The sequence below is a fragment of the Anopheles gambiae genome, chromosome 3 (genome assembly GCF_943734735.2).
Source record: "Anopheles gambiae chromosome 3, idAnoGambNW_F1_1, whole genome shotgun sequence".
NCBI lineage: Eukaryota > Metazoa > Arthropoda > Insecta > Diptera > Culicidae > Anopheles > Anopheles gambiae.
This window is the reverse complement of record NC_064602.1, coordinates 40,627,012-40,641,863: the sequence shown is the minus strand read 5'-3', so window position 1 is coordinate 40,641,863 and position 14,852 is coordinate 40,627,012. Positions and strand designations below refer to the sequence as shown.

The following is a 14,852-nucleotide window of genomic DNA, read 5'->3' as shown; positions in this document are numbered from 1 at the left end:
TGCCGCGTGTTGTATCACACTTTGTCATGTTCCCAATCATATCGGCTGCCACTAGCGTTCTTGGTGCTATTAGTGCCGAGATTGCACCCTGATTGCACTAGTGTGTGTTGTATTTTTGTCCGTGTGTGTGATTAAGCGAGAATTTTGACGCTACTCCACCACCAGTTCAATCTTTCACATATTCTCTCGTATCTGAGGATGATTGATAGTTCACAGCTGTCACATATTTAAAGCGTCCAAATAAACACTAAAAAAGCATCCCTCCGACAAGCAGCACAGCTAGCTGTTGTATTGTTGTATTGTATTGTATTGTTTATTGTATTAAGTGATTGGCCAAACAAGCGGCCTTATCACTGAATTAAAACTAAAACTTAAATAACTAACGCAGTGTACAATGACAAAACCGATCAACAGAATCTAGTAGGTAGGTGCCAGTCAAATAAAATGTAACGCTGATTAAATTTACGGGCCATCGCAGTCATTGGGTCGTTCTCGCTATATGCACGTCTTGTAAGGTCAGTTCTTAATAGTCTGTAGTTACGGAACACTCTAGGAGGGACATTTATGTTGACTCTAGCCAGTAGTTCTGGCGAATCTATCTCACCGACAATAAGTTTGGACAAAAACGTACATTGGGCATTATCACGTCTCCTAGCAAGTGTGTCCAGACCAAACAACAAACAACGAGTATGATACGATGGACGAGGGGTTACATTACGCCACGGAGTGAAGTGTAGGACAATACGAGTAACTCTCTTTTGGACAGCTTCTATTCTATTGGACCAAACACTAGAGAACGGACACCAAACTGTAGAACTAAACTCGAGGATGGAACGAACATAGGACTTATACAGAGTTAACAGGCAGTGTGGGTCATTAAGTTCTCTCGAATGTCGACGAATAAATCCTAGCATTTTGTTAGCTTTGTCTAAAATATCACAGTAATGTTGTCGGAAATCTAGTTTGCGATCCAGGGTGACTCCTAAATCCCTGACCGTATTGCACCGCGGTAGTTGTGTCCCTGATATGCTATAGATATACCTTATCGGACTAGCTATTCTAAAGAAAGACATTGACGTACACTTATCAACAGAAATTAGCAGGTCGTTGTTGATACACCAGTCAGAGAAAACATCAATCGATCTTTGCAGTGAAAGAGAGTCGGAAGTATTCCGTACGATACGAAACAGCCTAACATCATCCGCATAAAGCAGACAATCTGCTTCCGTAATGGCCAGTGTGACGTCGTTAATAAAAAGCGAGAACAGCAGTGGTCCCAAGTTGCTGCCCTGAGGGACGCCAGATGAACTCTCGAAAACCTTAGAGGAGACACCATCGATTTGTACGTAGTAGCTACGTTCAGAGATATAGGACCTGAACCAATTCACCAGCGGAGTAGAGAGACCGATCCGGGCGAGCTTAGCCAACAGCAAGCGATGGTTCACACGATCAAACGCAGCCTTAAGATCAGTGTATACTGCATCCATCTGAGCTCCGGAAGTAAAGGCTGCGTGGCAGTTGGAGACGAATTCCACCAGGTTTGTGGTAACACTGCGTCGAGGAAAGAAACCATGCTGGCGTGTAGAAATATAAGAACGACAGTGATACATTAGCGAGTTTTGTATGACGATCTCAAACACCTTGGCACAAGAAGGCAAGGTGGTTATACCGCGGTAGTTCTCAGCAGAGTTTTTATCTCCTTTTTTGTACACCGGAAACATCACAGAGGATTTCCAGGCCGTGGGTACAGTACTTTGTGCAAAAGAGAGTTGGTAGAATTGAGACAGAGGCTCTGCTAAAAATTCGCGGCATTTGGCAAGGATTGCCGTAGGAATACCATCGGGTCCAGGGTTGTATGAGGTTTTGACCTGCTGCAGAGCACGTAGTACAGTATCTACCGAGATAATAATATCGCGTACATCAATGTCAACAACATCACGGGGCACATTATTTAAAGCTGCTTCTAATGATAAGCTTGCATCATCCGTAGTAAAGCAGTCCTTGAAACGATCAGCAAATAAGTTGCACATGCCTTCCTTACTGCTTGTGGAGACGTTGTTATATGTGAGAACATCGGGGAGCGAGCTGTTACCGCGTTTTGATTCAACATACCTCCAGAATCGTGTTGGGTGTCTGATGAGCGAGAATTTCACTCGAATGAGATAATTAGTATGAAGTTGTCTGTTATAGCTTCTATATACATTATGGGCAGCAATGAACCTTAACTTGGAGTGTTGTGTACCATTTGTACTGTAAAAGCGAAAGCATGACGCTTTGTTTTGCTTTAGACGGCGTAAACGTGCATCAGACCATGGTGGACTGCGACGCGGTGGCATTAGAGGACAGCAATCAGATATAAGCGCCAGTAGTGTTGTGTTAAATAGTTCCAATGCTGAGTTAACATCCGGATTACCTTCCAGGAAAGACCAGTCAGTAGATTGAAGCAGTTCAGCTAGACGGATAAAGTTAGTTCGCCTGTAGTTACGTGTGCCGGACTCACGGTTTGGTGAGGTAGAACGCCAGGAACGAGCTGTATTGCCAGCACCAGTTAAGTGTAGTTCAACAGGAGGATGATGAACATCAACGGCAACCATAGGGAAAGGAGACACCACCGGTGGGGCACAATAATGTAGGATCTCGTCAGAGACAATTATGAGATCGAGAATGTTATTCGATGCATTAGGTATAAAGTTGATCTGAGAAAGCCCATTACTATAGATGCAGTCAAGCAAAGAGCGGCAGTTGTCCGTAATTCGTGAATTCTCATAATTGATTCGCAGTGCAGGAACGTTAGAATCATCGGTGTTCCAGGAAAGATTGGGGAAGTTAAAGTCCCCGAATAGGAGAAACGTATCGGTGGTTGCACAAGCAATATTATCTATGGTGGAGCAGATAGTTTGCATGGTAGTAGTGTTGTTTACTAAATCTGGAGGAATGTACACTACACCCGTGATAAAAGTACGTTTATTACCATAAACTCTTACCCAGAGTTGCTCAACGGTATCCTGTGTAGGACAAAGTATTGTACGTAGGTGTGAAGCAACGGCAATGAGAACCCCGCCACCGATTGATTTTTTACTATTTTTGCTGCTGCGGTCTGTTCTATACACTGTATAATTATCCGGGAACAATTCCGAGGAATCAATCGTTGAATCCAACCATGTTTCAGTCAGGATAATAACGTCATAGTGGGTTGTAGAAACATAGTCAAATACTTGATTGCATTTAGATTTCAATCCTCTAACGTTTTGGTACAGGAACAATAATTCGTCAGTATTATTACGGCAGGCGACCCCTGTAGGATTGACATGATAGCCGTGCGATTGTGTGAGTGTAGTGTCCGTTCTTTGGCGATGGTTTGTTTTGGTTTCACGATCATTAAGTTGCGTGCGCCTTTCGTCAAGCACTGCCTCAGTCGAAAAAATATTGTTTGTTGTAGGAAAAACAATCGTCTGGTAAGTGCAATTATTATTTACTAACGTTGTTTCAGCGCCGGTGTTCTTCGTTTCTTGAGACGTGTCAGGATGATTTGTGTGATTGTAAGTGTGCGCGATGTGCGTGGACTGAATACCGGTGAATATTACAGCTGTTGGCATACAGCTGTTGGCAAAGCGATTCAAAATCAGATTGCTATTTAATGCCATAGGAGCTTTGCGCATCCGGCGAGCCAGCTACATCCGGTCGAAGCGTCGGGTAACTTCTGTGAAATGATTTCCGCCCAATTATGAGCTATCACCGAAAATTAACGCATCGCCAACTGGCTTCTGATTGCGAGTTTGCCCCATCTGTCTTTGCGCAGCGGAAACGTCACTCGGTGCGTCGCTAGGCCAGTTCGCCGTTAACACCGGCTGGAATCTGCGTGAGAGCGTGAACTTTGAGAAGCAAAGTTTTTAATTAATATAAATGCACGGTCGTTACATACTCTTTCTGGTTGGCGTCGGTATTTTGCGCCTACTCGCACGCATTGCCCGAAAACTCATTTAATGTGACCTCCACATTCGTGTTCACGACACAAACGCGTCCCCGGAACCGCCCTTCCAACAATCTGACGCTGAAAATCATACACACAACATACACAATGTTTGCACTAAAAATAAGTATGAATGAATGTTTGCATAAATTTGGTCGTTCAGGCTTGTCTACCCGAAGCTGCATCGACGACGACAATGACATATACCAAAAATATAAACTTTTGGAATGGAAAATCTGGCGTGCAGGCCATGAAAAATACAAGTAGATTCGAGAAGGAAAATGTCGCTGCATACCGAGAGAGGACAACAAATTATACATATATCAAGTAGAATGAAATTTCATTAAAATTTACATAACCACCGGCGAACTGATTGTGTCGTGCTGGTTGCTGTTCTGTTCCTTATACCTTATTCTTTTACACTTGCCATGAGGACACAGGCGAATAGCTCCCCACTAATGGAAACAGAAACTCTATTCAATTTACTCGACGCCAATTTTCTCCGCTATTGTATGCCACCTTAATGCTCAGCACTCTAGTTTCCCTCGTTGCAGCAACACAAGCATACAGCAAAGACGGAGCTTTTTAAATGCGCGCCACAACATTGAACTTTTTCTGTCTTGTAAGAATGGAGCGAAAAGAAATCAAACAAGAAACAGAATGAACATAAAACAGATCGATTAGCACGCTTCTTGCCGTGTTGGGACGGGGGAAGTCTTATGCTTTTAATACACCACGTATAACCAACACTCTACCTTTGCAAGCGCAGTGTTTCAGTGCATCGGAGATAAATGGGGTAAGCGTTTGTAACGACCCTCAATCCAGGCCGGACCGACGCTCTTGACGATTCAGATCAAATCTGTTAATAAATGGTACGTACGTTCCGTTATATCAAGCAGCCCTAGTGTCGAGCTCGTGGAAAATAGTTATGATAGTTGCTAGAGGTATAAGAGGAGTCCTTGTTTGGATTTAGTGCGGAAGAGAAGTGAACGCTTATAATCGAATTGAATACCCTGCGTATCAGCCTAGCCTCTAAATGCCTTAAAAATGAAAATTAAACAAAATTTGTATGTTTTATGAATATGTAACAAAGATTATAATTATTTTTTGAAACAGATCTCATACAAGTTTTTATTCGTTTGCGTAACGAATATTCGGGGTTATACTACGCTAATATACTACGTACCCTGACTATAATAAAATAAAGTTTACATGGTACATTTTACTAGCTAGCAACATTGTCAATTATCGATGATCTATTACGTCATCGTTGATTACCACATTCCAAATTCCATCAACAACTGCCCTAAACATCCCAAATATAGGTCATTACTTATACAACACTTTGTTTTATTGAAAGTATCATACTGTCATTAAAACGTAAATAACTGCCAAAGTTGGTCGAAGTAGCGGCTAATATTTACAGATCTTTTGTTTAGATGTAAAGCTTTGACGTGGTATACATAATACCATGATGTTTTATGGTGTTCAAATTTGGCATAATTTTAAAGATACATGATTGATAAAATTAAGAAGAAGTAGTGCACATAATACTCTTAGCTTGATTTTAGTACTTGACATATTTATTTAGCATTTTTGTTTAAAATAGATTGAATCTTTCCAAAACATATTTATTTTTAAACTTTGGTTTTTTTTGTAAAAGTTACCATGGATTAAAGGAGGTAAACACATATAACATATAACTTACTAAAATGTGTTTTTCAAAAGCCGATTTGAATCTCATAACCATTTTACATCTAATTCCTCACTTATAAATGAGTTTCGCTTGAAAAAAGTGCAAACAAAACAGTTTTTGAAGCGTTTGAAAAAGCATCCAACAAGACGTTGTTTTTTGGGCTATGGGGCAAGAGTGCCACTCGTATGGGGCAAGACGGCCACCTGGTTAAAATAACCGTATTTCTTAGATAATTGGAAATATTTACGTTTGTGGCACTAGTGTATGTATTCCTGTCTTGAGTCACCAATGAACCCCTTTTCATCACCAACTGTATCGCAATATGGGTTGTTGGAACCTTACAACAGCATGATAGAAGGGTTCCAACGACCTGTCGACATTAGCGTTAGGAATTGTTTAGGAGAAAAAGAGATAGGAAAAAAGGGAGAAAAAGCTAGGTGAAAAACGATAAAACGGTCTCGAAAGACAAATTCTGGCATTATCGTAAACGAACCGGCGGAATAAACAGACTAATTTTTTGGCAACAGCTAAAGTATAACAAAAAACCTTTAACGTGTTCGGCACTTAATTATTTTCCGCTTCGTTTTCTAACATGGGTTGTTGCTGGTCTGTTTTTCCGGAGTAGAATTTGCTCGTAATAGCGCACCATACCGCTGCACGCCACAACAATGTTTACATTTTTGACAGCTCGCGCCTATGAAAGATGGTGGCACACTTGCCCCAAATAGAGATGGCTCTTTTGCCCCAAAAGTTGTAACTTTTTTGAAATTGGGGTTTTCAGTGACAAAAAGAAAGTTTTTTTCAACTAACCCCACAAAAAATTTCACGTTTTCTCAGCTATACGGTGGTTTAAAAATTTTCTCGGTTGATTGTTCGCATGATTTTTGAGGGCTTATTTGGTTGGATTAAAAAATTATAATATTCTGCTCAATTTTGAATCTCAACATAAATCAGTTCAAAACAATGGGAAATTTCGATTGGTCTGTATGAAATTGTCGGCTCAGTATACCTAGTCATTGGAAAGCAACCAACTGTATACACAATTGATCATTTAACTAAAGTTTTTAAGGAAAAATGTTTGGTGGCACTCTTGCCCCGTATGGCACACTTGCCCCAAATTCCGCTAGTTGTTATGATGAGTTTTCTCAAGACTTAAGACTTTATGAGTCTCTATCGTAAGAACTAATACGACTAGCGAACTGAAATCTCATGCCTTTCCTTGTTTGATACTGTAGATTTCAATGCATTCCTCGATTAAAAACATAAGATAATTAAATGTTGGACTTTCATCCCGGCAGCTACCCACTGTGCTATGAGAGAACACATGTCTATTTTATCACTTTAACACTGTTCCTAAAACAGGTGCAAACACTTAGCTCCAATTGAGTCCTAGAAATTGTACAGGTCGCTCGGCAACGACCAATCAACACGGCATTATCTCCCTCTATCTCTGTCTCCTTCCATCTTGTTTGTTTGAAAGGTAATAAAACAAACAGTAATCAATCACAAACGCCAGCAACCAAGTCAGCTACGTCGTTATCGCTACAACTCAATCAGAATGGCTGAAACAACATTCATGGACTAATGAAGGCATAACTGTCTCGAGCTGCTATACACCTTCCAGGTTCGAGCTGGACTTGAACGTCACGTTTCTTTGGTGTGTTGGTGTGGTTCTGGAAAAAAAATTGAATGATTTTACCTCCTACCAAACGAATTACTCCTTAGCATACAGCATCACCGACCAGTGCAATTTTCAGTAAAAAATGGAACACTAATTTTCCAACGGACAGACGATTAAATTGAATTAGCTGTTAAAGCTGTGTACCAAGACCAACCGACCTACCCAAACACGCCAGGTGTCCGTTGATATTTTTCTCCGATCTAACCGATTCAAACGAGCAAATAGTCATGCCAATCATCCGGTTACGAAGCATTCATATTTCTCGTTCACGTTCGCAACAGTGCTGACTGAGCTTGACAGCACATAAAGCAAACCTGAGAAAAGCTATCGTACACCTTGTGGCTGTGCTGTGTTTCGTTGATTTAATGTTGCTTCTTCGATCGATTTCGAAGAAATAAGCCTTATTCAATCGATTACTATGCCAATTTCTCGTATTTTGCCCTATTTTTGGTTTCATTTAACATTCGCTTGCCACTTATTTTCTCTCTTTCGATGTATTGCTCTTCTCCTCGGACAGGTTACCGTTTTGGATTCCGACGTGGAGCGGCCGAACAGCATCATGTACTTCCTGACTGGGCCCGGTGTTCACAAAGAAAATCCCTCCGACAGCAACTTTGACATCAACAAGTCCACGGGGCAGGGGCGGATTAAGCACTACGTAAACTAAGCTCGCTAGCCTCGCTGGTAAATTGGTTTCTAATCGTTTTTCTTGCCAATAAAACCTCATACAGCGTCTCGCTCAATAGTTCAGAAAGGCTTACATGTGCGACCGCTTAGGGCCTCCACTCGTGTTAATCCGCCACTGCCACGGGGGAAATATTTGTGATTAAGGTAGGTCAGCATTTGATACTCGGAAGCGTAAGTTGACTGCCAGTGACGAAAAACAAAGCAAAAGTACTGCAGTTAACTGTGACGATGGAATGAAACGGAAATAAAAAAGAGAACTGCAGCAACACCGCACTGCAGATAACATTGAAATGAAATGGAGGAACCCTGTTATGTTCGTACGGTTGATAATATTCGACCAGAGCAGTGCAAAAGTTCACGGCACAACCTTGTCGCCATCTAAATGACCGAAGGAATATGATGACCGTTTTATTTAAGAATTGTTTGAGCGTTGGAAGTCTTTGCAGCCATTTTCTACTCCCAATAAAGAGCAGGTTAAGTTTCCGTTGCAGGAACTTAAACGTCAGGAGAAACAAAAGATAATGTGCCTCTCCTGTGCGATGCAGCCTTGGCCCAATAGAGAAACTTTTCGATGGTGAAACTAGATTCTGGTCTGTTGTACAGTTTTGAATAACTTCCAACTTGTGCCATGTGTTGGGTCTGAAAATGATTCGTGTGGGAATAGAAGTATATTCCATCGTTCTTGGTATGCTGGACACGAGTTTTTCCTTGAAGTAAATAGAAAAATTTAATTAAATCAAGCAATTGTGTAAACTTTCTCTTGCCGCAAAAGCGCAAACAAAGAACAAAACCAAAGTATTTCTTAGGCTTTATTAAATGAAACACAATTTCATTTCAAAATCTTTAATGCAACCAAAGTATTCACATCTAATAAGATTAAACCTCATTATTTTTTCTTCCTCTCTTGCCTATCGTCCACCTTTCACACCTGATCCCGAGAATGTGTAGCCCCTGAATCAACCTGAAAGACGTCAACGACAATGCGCCTTAGTTCCCAAACGGAATTGCGTACGGCAACGTGACCAAAAATGGTATCATCGGCATGTACGTGATGACAATAAATGCCAAGGACTATGACGATATCAACGAAGGAACTAACGCGAAGGTGATTTCGAGAACGCGAGAAGAACGCGATCGAGGAGGATACTGATTTGCCGATCTTCGACGTCATTCCGGATACGGGGCTCATCATGACGGCGGTATGCTGTCTCGATCGGCAGAAGACGCCCGACTACTCGCTGCAGATAGTGGCCACCGATGGCGGAGGTTTTAAAGGTACGGGGACAGCTTCCATCAAGGTAAAGGATCTGAATAATATGCCGCCTCAGTTCACCAAGGACGAGTGGTTCGTCGAGGTTGAGGAAATCGATGGTAGTGTGCTATCCGAGGCACCGATACTGACCGTGGCGTTGAATGATGATGATGAGATAAATAATTTCTAGTATAAAATCATTGAAAACAGCGGCTACGGGGCGGATAAGTTCGCGATGGTAAAAAACGCGGATAGTACGGAGAGTTTGAAAGCCACTCGACTACGAGAATCCGATGTAGATAAATCGCTTTCGCTTTTGGACGCAAGGGATCTTCCAAACAGCTCTCCGACTTTATCGCACTCGAGCTGGAGCCTCCTTCCACACGCAACATGTTTGTTTATTTTTCATGCTCCCGGTGTCGTTCAGCAAACTTCAACAAGAAGCCGGCCACCAAGGACGACATCCGCGAGAACATCATCAACTACTGCGACGAGGGTGGCGGCGTGAATGACATGACCGCGTTCGACATGAAGACGCTCATGATCCCGATCGATCCGCTGTCAGAGCTCGTTCAACATAATGCACCACGAGTACGAAAGTAGTATGTTTTGTTTGCAAGTGCCGTTTTGGAGGCTGTGCGCCAAGCACGAGAATGCATTGCCCTCTCTAGTATCTTCCAAATACTTGTAACTTGTGTTTTCAATCAAGTAGGAAGAATGTTTCTAAAACTAGAAACGATGATGCGGGAAAAGGTCGGTGGGGACTTTAACGGCAAGCAAAGTAAGTAATAAGCAACAGTTGGCTCGACTCCATTCTCGACAAACCCTTAAAAGTCGTAAAAGCATGCGGGAAGAATGGACTTGTAAATATAAGAGTTTAATAAAAAAAAAAAAAACTATAAAATAAAAACAATTCTGGACACAAGCGCGTTGCATTCTTTTTTAAGTCTTTCTGAGAATGAGAGAAAAATGCTCATGATAAGTCACATGTAAAAGGTAATATGATCAACATGTGCATTTAAAATAATTTGAATTCTCCTGAATGCAATTAAAATAATACGATTTCAATGGTATGCATAAGTATGAAACACGGGTAGTCCATTTCCAGATGGATTAATTACATCATCAAACAACGTTTTCATAATTTTTCCATTCCTTTTACTTTTAATACTGCTTCTTTAGCACGTGTTTTTATTTTGTAATTATACTCAATGCTGAATTTTAAAATAAACTCATGCGGTTTCACGAAATGTTCTTCAAAGAAAAAAAAAAGGTTTACAAATGCATCATAAAAGGGCTAAACGTTTTAGTTATTCTACTTGCGATTTCATTCAATGCTCAGGAAGCAACCATTAGTTATGTGTTTTATTGTTGTATGTACTAAGCGAATTAAATCATTGCACCGTGGAAGGATCCACCGTCACCCAGAAGACTATTGGCACAAAACACTAGACATAATACAATGTACGCTTTATTGTGCCTGCAATCTTCTTTAGTTCATCATTGTACAGTTTTACAATCAGCATAACCAATGAAGAATCCAATAAACAAAAATTCTGTATAAATTTTACGATAACCAATACCGCTAAGCCATTTCCAACCAGGGTCTATAACAGGAATGACAAATTTTGTCTGAGCCCGAAGCCGGGCATTGCCAGACACTTGTTCTCAAAATTTTAAAAGAAACTATAAAACTCCATGGACAAGGGATTTCAGGAAGCGAGACGTCTGCATGGGACCGTTTTCTTTGTCGATTCGGCAGATCCTAGCTTTTCAACGATGTCCACTTGGATGGTCATGCTATTCAACCGACTTTCCGATCAAATAATCAGGCTTCGTTACTGGTAATTGCTCGATGCACTAAATTTTTATGAAAATTTGTGTTCCTTCTTTGTTGAGTTAAATTAACTTTTACTAGTGGTAAAGGATTTGGAGATTGTAATTGGCAGGATGAAAGCTTGTAGATTGTAAAGAATTTTTATTAAACATACTCAATTAAACGTAGAATGGTCATGTTTTAAATTGAGTTTTCATAGTTTTGTGTTTTATATGTAGTGTACTTGCGTGCATTTATGGTATCAAATTTATATTTCTTTAATTATTACTTTCTTTGCTGAATAGTTTCTATCCGCAAATGTAAGATGTAAAAATGTAAAGTAAAATTTTGGGCAATTGCTATTGTGTCATTAGGGAAAGTGAGTCATTTACCATTACCACGTTTTTTTCCATTTTAACTCAAATCTTTGTCGTTTTATATCGATCGAAGCTCAGTCGATTTTGTCTCGAAGCTGTGAAAGATTTTTACAGCCCTTGGTAAATCGTATAATATTAATAATCTCGGAAGAATCAATTGGTGCTTTCAACGCCATAACAAACGTAATAATACAACTTTATTATATTTGAAGCAATACCCTTTGGTAACATTTTTATGCCAAAAACCTTTTTATTAACCAGCAGAAAAGTCAGTCCTGCGTGTTGGCTGCTTAGTTCCTATAAAGTTTGAACCCACGAAAAGATCTCCAACAAAAACAGAATCTTAAGCTCTTGTAATAGCTTAGTTATAAAATACTTTTTCCACGCACATCATCTATTTAGGTAAATAAAAAATAACGATGTAAAATAAACAATTGCAGGTGAAGGCGCGTGGTTTCTCATTTGCTATACACATCATTACACCGGATCTAGAGAGGGCCATCGCTAAGCCACCGCAGCTTAGGCATGTTTCTGCAATCCAAACTGTGAAACGTGCACGGAATACTAATCTCCCGACAGTATACCGCTTTCACCGCGCCTATAACAAAATATTAGCCCCAATACAGCCATCTTACAGCCACTTCATCAGTTTGGCTAGGTGCCTTCTGTACAGGCGCTGGAAGCATCTACCGACGATAGGTAGAGCACCATTTTATCACACTCTTACATCAATTTCTGTTCAGCTGCAAGAGACAAAACTTTCTCTTGAAGTGGTAAAAATTGTTCTGCTTGACTTGCGCTTTCAAACATCAAACAACATCATGCATCGCGTTACAGATTAGCATTCGGGTAATAAAGGTAGCCGTTTTTTTTGTTTTTTACTGTAAAAAATCACGTGCCCGACTCATATGACGGATTACCAGGGATTTTCGTTTTCAGACCTTCCAGCGAACCAAATGGTCTTGCTCAGAGCTTGTTCAGTACATTTTATAAGCTCAATGCCTCATTTTGTCACGTGTCTCATTTGTGGCGTGGCAAGCATTTACGCAATTTTTCACGGAATTCAGGTGGTTATGTCTGGGAAACGTGGGAAGGAGAGCATTTTATTAATTCATTACTTATTTATGCAACTGCAACAGCAGTATACGTGCCAGTGAACAGTGTATACAATTAATGAAACTTTTTTCCCGTTTACTAAAAAAACGTGAAATGAGTTTCAAAACTCAGCATGCATAACAGGTTTGCGAGTATTTGCACCACCAGATAATATTCACCATAGCGTGAATGCGAAAACAATTTTGGAAGCAGGTGCTTCGTACACGTCGGTTTAACACAGAGGCCCTATGGCGTTGCTGAATGGCGTAGTATGCTTACTAGTGATGGGTGGGTCAACTTGGAGCGCTCCTTGTCGTAATTTCGGTTCCAGTAGGTTCGGTAGCTATAGAGCTATATAGAGTGCATGCTCGCTAGTTACAACTGAACTCGTGTACACCCTTCTAACTTATTAAGACTACTAAATTCGTACAAACCTACAGATCCTAATGAACCTATTGAACTTGTATGAACCAACCAAACTCTATAGAACCTATCGAACTCGTCGCACCCATGGGTCGCAATCGCATATGCTTTGTTAATCCTACTGAACGTACCGAAATCGTTACACTCATGGGTTAGAATCGATTCCGGTCTAGCTGCAACCAACTCCAAGTCGATCCGTTAATAGATTCGTATGACTCAGCACTAATGCTTACCATTTTAAGGTCGAACGGTGTTCAGCTTGTAGGTTATTAGACACACTGTCTCAGATGTGAAGTAACAAATGTACATCTTAATGTGGTAATGGTATGTTATAGCATTTACGTTGTATGGTTGTTTTCTAAATGAATGAACAAAATATGATCTTGATTTCTTAATATGAAACAAAAAAAACTTTATTATTTTAGTTTTCATCAAGTAACCAACACTAGCGGGGTAACAAGGATAAAACATTTTTTTCATTAAAACAGTCAAATTTTATTAAATGAGGTTTGATTTTATTGTTAGAAAATATATTAATGCGAATAGAAAATTATAACGATGCCATAACAGGTCGTTAATAAAGTGAATAAAAATAAATGTATTCAATAATATGTTCAATAGGGTAAAAAAATGTAACCCAAAAACAAAGTATCACATGCATTATCTCAACATTAACAAAACCCAAGATCTGTTCATTATGACCTTGTTTGAAAACATTTTCACATGTTGTGCCAGTTATATTTTTTAGTAAAATATCTTTATACAAAACCGACCAAGAATCAATTTTCATCTTGTGATATGTGATAAAATTTGCTTTTAGTCTACCCTAGCAAATTATCGCACGGATACATACGGATGCTCAGCATGTGCGAAGAAACGGTGTAATTGCTTATGCTGTTCGTACACCAATACGTTCAATTTCCCTTGCTGAACACGTGAACAGCATAAGGAGCACTGTAAGCAGAAATCTATGTCCCGTTTGCAAATATATTTATTCCCTGCACAGCGCAGCCCATCGCAAGCAAGGTGCAAGGTTTACCGTGTATGTGAGTTAGTGAGTTAGTAGCTGTGTAAGTAGGTGTGCTGAAACTGCAATTTTTATGTAAATGTGTTTCCCCTGTTAAGAAGCTTAAGTCAGCACTCGTTTTCTCCATTTTGTGCAACATGCATCTGTGCTACGTTGGCGTTTGTGCCTCTACGTGCATTCTACCGGTAAACACCACACGGTAAAAAAGAGTTTTCCCCGTATGGTGATCAAGCCACCGTACCAAATTATAATTATCAAAACAACTCGTAACCATGTCTAATGAATAGTGAGTCGATTCAAGGTTTGTAGAATACGTACGCTAATTTTTTTCGCACCAGCTGATTGTTGATATTATTTGAGAACATTTGTCACCAAACTTTCGACTGATGCAGACAGGGCGCCTGGTCATGGTACGTGTTTGCCAACTGTGCACGTTTGCGCATTTGTTGATTTTTGTCTTGTTCCGTCCCTCAAAATTAGTGCAAATGAGGAACGAACAAAACGACTACAAAGATTTGCCCACTTTCTCGCTTTCTCTTTAGCGGCGCCGGCTAACTTTGCACGTGAATAGCAAAAGTTGTGGTTGCAACTTTCACGCCCCAGATTTTTAATCCTCTTCACAACCAAGCTACTGTTGTTGGACACTTTTGGAAGTGCTTTTAAGGTAGCGGTTTTTTATTTCTGCAGAAGTTTTATTTTTTTTTCAATTCTTTTTTATTCACCTAAAACTAGTTCCTGGTTCATTGTCATAGCAAAAGAGTGTGTTCCCATGCCAGTGACCATGACTCTGAACATGGGTTGCACGATGACGATGAATAGAAGAATATC

The 14,852-nt window shown here is 40.2% G+C and overlaps 1 long non-coding RNA gene across 4 annotated transcripts in view; it reads left to right on the top strand.

Annotated features, from left to right (window-relative positions):
- LOC133393682 (uncharacterized) overlaps positions 1-13,764 on the top strand; it is a 134,381-nt gene extending 120,617 nt beyond the window's left edge. For 2 of the 4 annotated variants that reach the window (XR_009766324.1, XR_009766325.1), the window contains exon 5: positions 7,865-13,764. This is a non-coding gene — a long non-coding RNA (uncharacterized LOC133393682). The remainder of the gene's footprint in view (positions 1-7,864) is intronic. The other 2 variants (XR_009766327.1, XR_009766326.1) reach the window with 2 other exon arrangements.
- The last annotated feature ends 1,088 nt before the right edge of the window (positions 13,765-14,852 follow it).